Source organism: Salmo trutta, chromosome 19 (assembly GCF_901001165.1).
Source record: "Salmo trutta chromosome 19, fSalTru1.1, whole genome shotgun sequence".
In the NCBI taxonomy this organism is placed as follows: Eukaryota; Metazoa; Chordata; class Actinopteri; order Salmoniformes; family Salmonidae; genus Salmo; species Salmo trutta.
This window is the reverse complement of record NC_042975.1, coordinates 49,586,152-49,592,947: the sequence shown is the minus strand read 5'-3', so window position 1 is coordinate 49,592,947 and position 6,796 is coordinate 49,586,152.

Sequence of the window (6,796 nt, the reverse complement as noted above, 5' to 3'; positions counted from 1 at the left end):
CACGGTGAAGATCCGCTACCCATTACCACTCATCGCCTTGGCTTTCGAAGCCGCTCCAGGGGGCCACTGTTTTCTCCAAGCTGGACCTGTGGAATGCCTAACACCTGGTGTGGATACAGGAAGGGGACGAGTGGAAGACTGCCTTCAACATGGCCAGCGGTCATTACGAATATCTGGTCATGCCATTTGTCCTTACCAAGGCTTCAGCTGTGTTCCAGGCCCTGGTTAATGATGTTCTCCACGACATGTTGAACTGGTTCGTCTTCGTCTACCTCAATGACATCCTCGTTTTCTCCTGCTCAGCCAAAGAATACGTGCTCCATGTCCGACAGGTCCTCCAGTGCCTCCTGGAGAACCAGCTTTTTGTGAAAGCGGAGAAGCGCAAATTCCATCACTGCAGGGAGTGTACAGGTGGATGCCGGGAAGGTAAGAGTGGTGGTGGATTTGCCCAAGCATACGTCCAGAGTGCAATTGCAACGTTTCCTGGGATTTGCAAAATTTTATCGCCGCTTTATCCGTGGGTTACAGCCCCCTGGCTTCCCCCCGGTCTGCACTCACCTCTCCCAAGGTTCCGTTCACGTGGTCCCCAGCGGCTGACCGGGTGTTCCGGGACCTCAAGCACCGCTTCACCATAGTTCCCATATTGGTTCATTCTGACCCGTCCCATCAGATTGTGGTGGAGGCCGGCGCTTCAGATGTCAGAGTGGGGGCTGTCCTGTCCCAGCCTTCTGCCCTGGACTTCAAGTTACATACCTGCGCCTTCTTCTCCTATCGCCTTAATGCCACAGAAAGGAATTACGATGTGGGGAATCGTGAGCTTCTCGCGGTGAAGATGGCGTTGGAGGAGTGGAGGCACTGGTTGGAGGGGGCAGAACATCCATTCATTGTGTGGACAGACCACAAGAACCTGGAATATATCTGCACCACCAAGCATCTCATTTCCACGCAAGCTAGGTGGGCCCTGCATTTCACCTGGTTTAACTTCTCCCTCTCCTACCAACCAGGATCCAAGAGCATTAAGCCGAATATGTTGTCACACCCTTATACCCCCACGGCTACACCCTCGAACCCCGAGACCATCCTTCCAACCTTGTCCCTGGCGACAGCACACAGCTGGAGAATAGAGAAGCAGGTCCATGAGGAGCAGCGATCCCAGCTGAACCCCGGTGGGGGCACAGATAACCGGATGTTTGTTCCTGACGCTGTCCGCCTCTCGGTCCTGAAGTGGGCCCACTCCTCCAGGCTTGCCTGCCAACCGAGGTCCCGTCGGACCCTGGCCTTTGTGCAACATCACTTTTGGTGACCTACCATGGTCCCTGACGTCTCTGCGTTCGTTGCCGCCTGCATGATCTGTGTGCAGAACAAGACTCTTCTGCAAGCTCCGGCTGGTCTCCTTCAACCACTGCCGGTCCCTCACCGTACCTGGTCTCACATTTCCCTTGACTTTGTCACGGGTCTCTTCCCGTCTGATGGCAACACTGTAATCCTGACAGTAGTGGACTGGTTTTCCAAAGCCACCCATTTCATTCCTCTTCCCAACCTACCCTGTGCCAAAGAGAGGGCCCAGCACATGGTGCAGCACATCTTCTGGATCCATGGACTCTCGGTGGACATGGACTCCGACCGGGGTCCTCAGTTCTCGTCCCGGTTCTGGAAGGCATTCTGCATACTCATTGGGTCGTCGGCCAGCCTGTCCTCCTGTTTCCACCCTCAGTCCAATGGCCAGTCGGAGCTAGCCAATCAAGACCTGGAGACGACTCTTCGCTGCCTTGTCTCTGTCAACCCCACCACCACGCCCACAACACCCTCCCCTGCTCTGCCACTGGTCTCTCGCCCTTTGAGTTTTCCCTGGGTCATCAGCCCCCGCTCTTCCCAGAGGAAGAGGTCGGCACACCCTTAGCCCAGATGTTTGTCCGCCGCTGTCACTGTACCTGGAAGAGAGCCCAGTCAGCTCTTCTCAAGACCACTTCCAGGTATCGACGACAAGCGGACCGCCACCGGACCGCGGCTGTGTCTCCATCCACCGCATCCGCCTATGTCGGCCTTCCACAACTGCGGAGGAAGGTGGGCGAGCTTCAGCGGTGTTTGTCAAACCATAACATCCCAAAAATCAGTCTTCTCAAGAAACCGTCTGTAGTGTCCAAGCAGTCATCTGAAGTCGGTAATGCTGATGTTCCAACTTCCGTCTGTACCGTCTGAACCGTTTGGGCTACAAACTAATACGATGGTGTTCTCCGTTTTGCTCTACGAGTGTAACAGGACTCATACAAATGAATGGAAGTATGTAGGTAGCTTTTGTATATCTTTCTTATAACTTTCTTATATCTCCTAGATATAAGGCAGAAATGCCAACCTTATTCCTTATTTATTTTTCTACTTATTTAGCCATTTATTAATGTGTTATTCAATGCGTTTCTATGGACTACAGTAGTAAAAGCCAAATTTAATATTTTATCAAATTATTATTTTATAATTTAAAAAAAATAATAATTTATATGTAAATGGTTCCAAGAATTCAAAGTCAAAAAGCTAAATGATCCATGGTATGACATCTTAAAAAAAATCCATATGTTAGCTCAGTAACCATGAGCTAGTTTGGTAGATAACAGGTATTGTGTAAATGTTTTACTTGCCCAAGACAGTTCACAGAATTATCCATTTTATTTTGCCAATTTATTCATTACTACATTGAGCTAACATTAGATAGTTAATCCAGAGATTCTTACATTTGCCTCGATTCTTCAGTCTTGTCCAAATCATCATGGCCCTGGTGAGTGACGTGAAGCTTGAGACAGCCAATTTTTGTTATCAATGATAGCCACATTAGTAGCTAATTAGCATTTCTTTTTGGGGGGGGGGGCGAGTAAATACAGGTGAATATATTGATAAAAGTCACCGTGTCAGAGAGAGATTTACACAGTTATCAAAACGTCAAGCCAGTGTAAGACTAGACGAAACACAGCCCTTATTTTAGGTGTTTCTAAAATCACCTACGGGAAAAAAGAATGGTGGAAAAACTAATCATATCCGTGTTTGATCGCGAGGTTTTATGGGTATTATGACTCAAACTGTGTAATAGTTCTAGCTAATCTTAAATGAGAGTGCACCAGAAAAATGTTTTGTTACGTAATAATATTCAAATGTTGGCAATTATGACGTTTGAAATACAAAGATGTCAATAAACGAGATCCCAATAGTTGTATTTTTGATGCATGTCTAATTAAGCCCCAAACAAATTATTTCAGCAAATGTTTGTGTATTTCATAAAACAGCTACATTTCTAATATGGTTTCATGGACATGCATTTACATGGCTAAGCTTGATAGTTTTTAACTGATAACTTCACAGCGTTTTTCGACCAAATCTTCTGCATACAGTTGAAGTCGGAAGTTTACATACACCCTAGCCAAATACATTTAAACTCAGTTTTTCACAATTCCTGACCTTTAATCCTAGTAAAAATTCCCTGTCTTAGGTCAGTTAGGATCACCACTTTATTTTAAGAATGTGAAATATCAGAATAGTAGTAGAGAGAATTATTTATTTCAGATTTTATTGCTTTCATCACATTCCCAGTGGGTCAGAAGTTTACATGCACTCAATTAATATTTGGTAGCATTGCCTTTAAATTGTTTAACTTGGGTCAAACGTTTCAGGTATCCTTCCACAAGCTTCCCACAATAAGTTAGGTGAATTTTGGCCCATTCCTCCTGACAGAGCTGGTGTAACTAAGTCAGGTTTGTAGGCCTCCTTGCTCGCACACGCTTTTTCAGTTCTGCCCACAAATTTTCTATAGGATTGAGGTCAGGGCTTTGTGATGGCCACTCCAATACCTTGACTTTGTTGTCCTTAAGCCGTTTTGCTCAACTTTATAAGTATGATTGGGGTCATTGTCCATTTGGAAGACCCATTTGTGAGTAAGTTTCAACATCCTGACTGATGTCTTGAGATGTTGCTTCAATATATCCACATAATTTTCACTCCTCATGATGCCATCTATTTTGTGAAGTGCATCAGTCCCTCCTGCAGCAAAGCACCCCCACAACATGATGCTGCCACCCCTGTGCTTCACTGTTGGGATGGTGTTCTTCGGCTTGCAAGCCTCACCCTTTTTCCTCCAAACATATCGATGGTCATTATGGCCAAACAGTTCTATTTTTGTTTCATCAGACCAGAGGACATTTTTCTAAAAAGTATGAGCTTTGTCCCCATGTGCAGTTGCAAACCGTAGTCTGGCTTTTCTTATGGCGGTTTTGGAGCAGTGGCTTCTTCCTTGCTGAGCAGCCTTTCAGATTGTGTCGATATAGGACTCATTTTACTGTGGATATAGATATAGATATAGTACCTTCAGGTGTTTGGAAATTGCTCCCAAGGATGAACCAGACTTGTGGAGTTTTTCTGAGGTCTTGGCTGATTTCTTTTGATTTTCCCATAATGTCAAGCAAAGAGGCACTGAGTTTGAAGGTAGGCCTTGAAATACATCCACAGGTACACCTCCAATTGACTCAAATGATGTCAATTAGCCTATCAGAAGCTTCCAAAGCATGACATAATTTTCTGGAATTTTCCAAGCTGTTTAAAGGCACAGTCAACTTAGTGTATGTAAACTTCTGATCCACTGGAATTGTGATACAGGGAATTCTAAGTGAAATAATCTGTCTGTAAACAATTGTTGGAAAAATTACTTGTGTCATGTACAAAGTAGATGTCCTAACCGACTTGCCAAAACTATAGTTTGTTAACAAGACATTTTTGGAGTGGTTGAAAAACGAGTTTAATGACTCCAACCTAAGTGTATGTAAACTTCCGACTTCAACTGTATGTGTTTCCCAGTAGTGTATTTTGAGTAGCTTAAGCTCTGTACTTGAATACCAAACATCACAAAACAAATGATTGTCCTCAGAATGGATTGATATAAAAAATCAGGAGCATCCATCCCATCAATGTTCTGCCTTGATTGACCACCATGCACTATACTTGGTCCCAGCTGGGGGATGGATGCCTTAGTTTGGGACTTGCTGTGTGCTCTTTATTAAGGAGAGGGGCTGCAGTGGCGTCACTCCTGGCCAACAACTGGAGCGTGGCCTAGTCTGATTGCCCTGCCAGGCTGTTTTTCCCATTTACTCCCCTCCATCTCTCCATCCCTGTTCCATCAGAGGAGCTCAGCGCTAGGCTGTCACGGCCCTACATATCACATCCCTGCAGCAGCTGTGGCTGGTTCACATGCGTGGGCGGGCAGGCGGACAAACTGACAGACACATACAAGTGCACAAACACTGGAGAGCACACGCCCACAGATACATACATATGTGTGCAAATGGACACACGTACACTTACTATGATGTTTAAATGGGGTTTTATTTTGTTGGAATCACGAGGCAACATTTTTTCATACATTGTCTCAATAAAATGAACAGAAAAAGCAATGTCAACATTTGATAGATTTCAGTAAGCCATTATTTAAACACAAGAATGTTTTCAGTGGCACGTCTTGCTCTCCTTTTTTGCGTGTGTGAGATCAGCCCTTTTAAAGTTAATAAGATTGTACAGCTCACTTGGAACTGACATTTGAAGACCTGGGTCATCAGTGGAGCTCTGCCAAGAGGTGGGAGATGATGTCTCCTTTAGTGACATTTACAGGGCCAGAGGGAAGCCAGGGCCCAGCAAAGAGATCACACTGCTATCCTTATGAGATGTGTGGCTCAGCCTTCTTACTGTCTGATTTATAAAGCCCCTCACTCACAAATAATATCTACATCATAGAGCACAGAATCATGTTGAAAGGCACATCTGATTCCCAATGTAAAGGAAATTAACCTGTCCAAGATGCAACATGTGTGTGGTGTCTAGATTGTTGATGATAGTGCTATATTTTTTATCTTCTCCCTAAACTGAATTCAGTAGCCAATACAGAATCAGAGAAAACAAGGCGCTGTCTGTTGACATAGAGAAAAGCTCTTCAAGTGAAGGCAGACTACTGCAGGTCTGAGCAGAATTTACGGGGCATGCATACCACAGTAAAGCATGGCACAAGCCGCGCTGCCATTACCTCATAGTGACACCTTGATAATGTAATCAAGACCAAGTTCAGACAGAGGTTATCCTCTATTCTTCTGTCAGCTCACTAGGCTGTCTACTGCAGTATGTGATTGGTTCTCACTGTAGGTCCAGAAGGCCCACAGGGCTCCCCTGGTATCTGTTGTGCCTCCATGCTTGGCTAATTATTATTTGTGCAAATATACAGTAAAGGTAGAAAATAACATTGCAGAGCGTAACAACTGCCCAAGTAGTGGAGGACATGACATCAGATGAAGTGGGTGACAACAGTGACAAGTGGTGTTGTCAAAAGTTGCCCTCCCTGATCAAGGACCAGAAAGTGGAGCTGCCGATAGAGTCAAAGAGATGTCGGTGACCTCAAAACTCAACTGCAGGATGGATGAACTCAGTAATACTATGAGTCTATAACTGATGAGGCAAAGCCCTCAGATAATGGATTGGATTTATATACCTCCTTTCTACCAACTGAGGTATTCAAAGCACACCAATTTGTGCCAGAACATTCACCACACATCAGCTAGCATGGTAGAGAGGTGAGGAGTGATATATGCCAATTGGGCATTTAGCCAGGACACCAGGGTTAACATCCCTACTCTGTGATAAGTGCCATGGGATTTTTTTATGACCACAGAGTCAGGACGCCCATTTAAAGTTCCATCCCAAAGATGGCAACATACGCAGGGCAAAGTCTCCTTTACTGCCCCTGGGGCATTGGGATTTGATCTTAAGACCAGAGAGA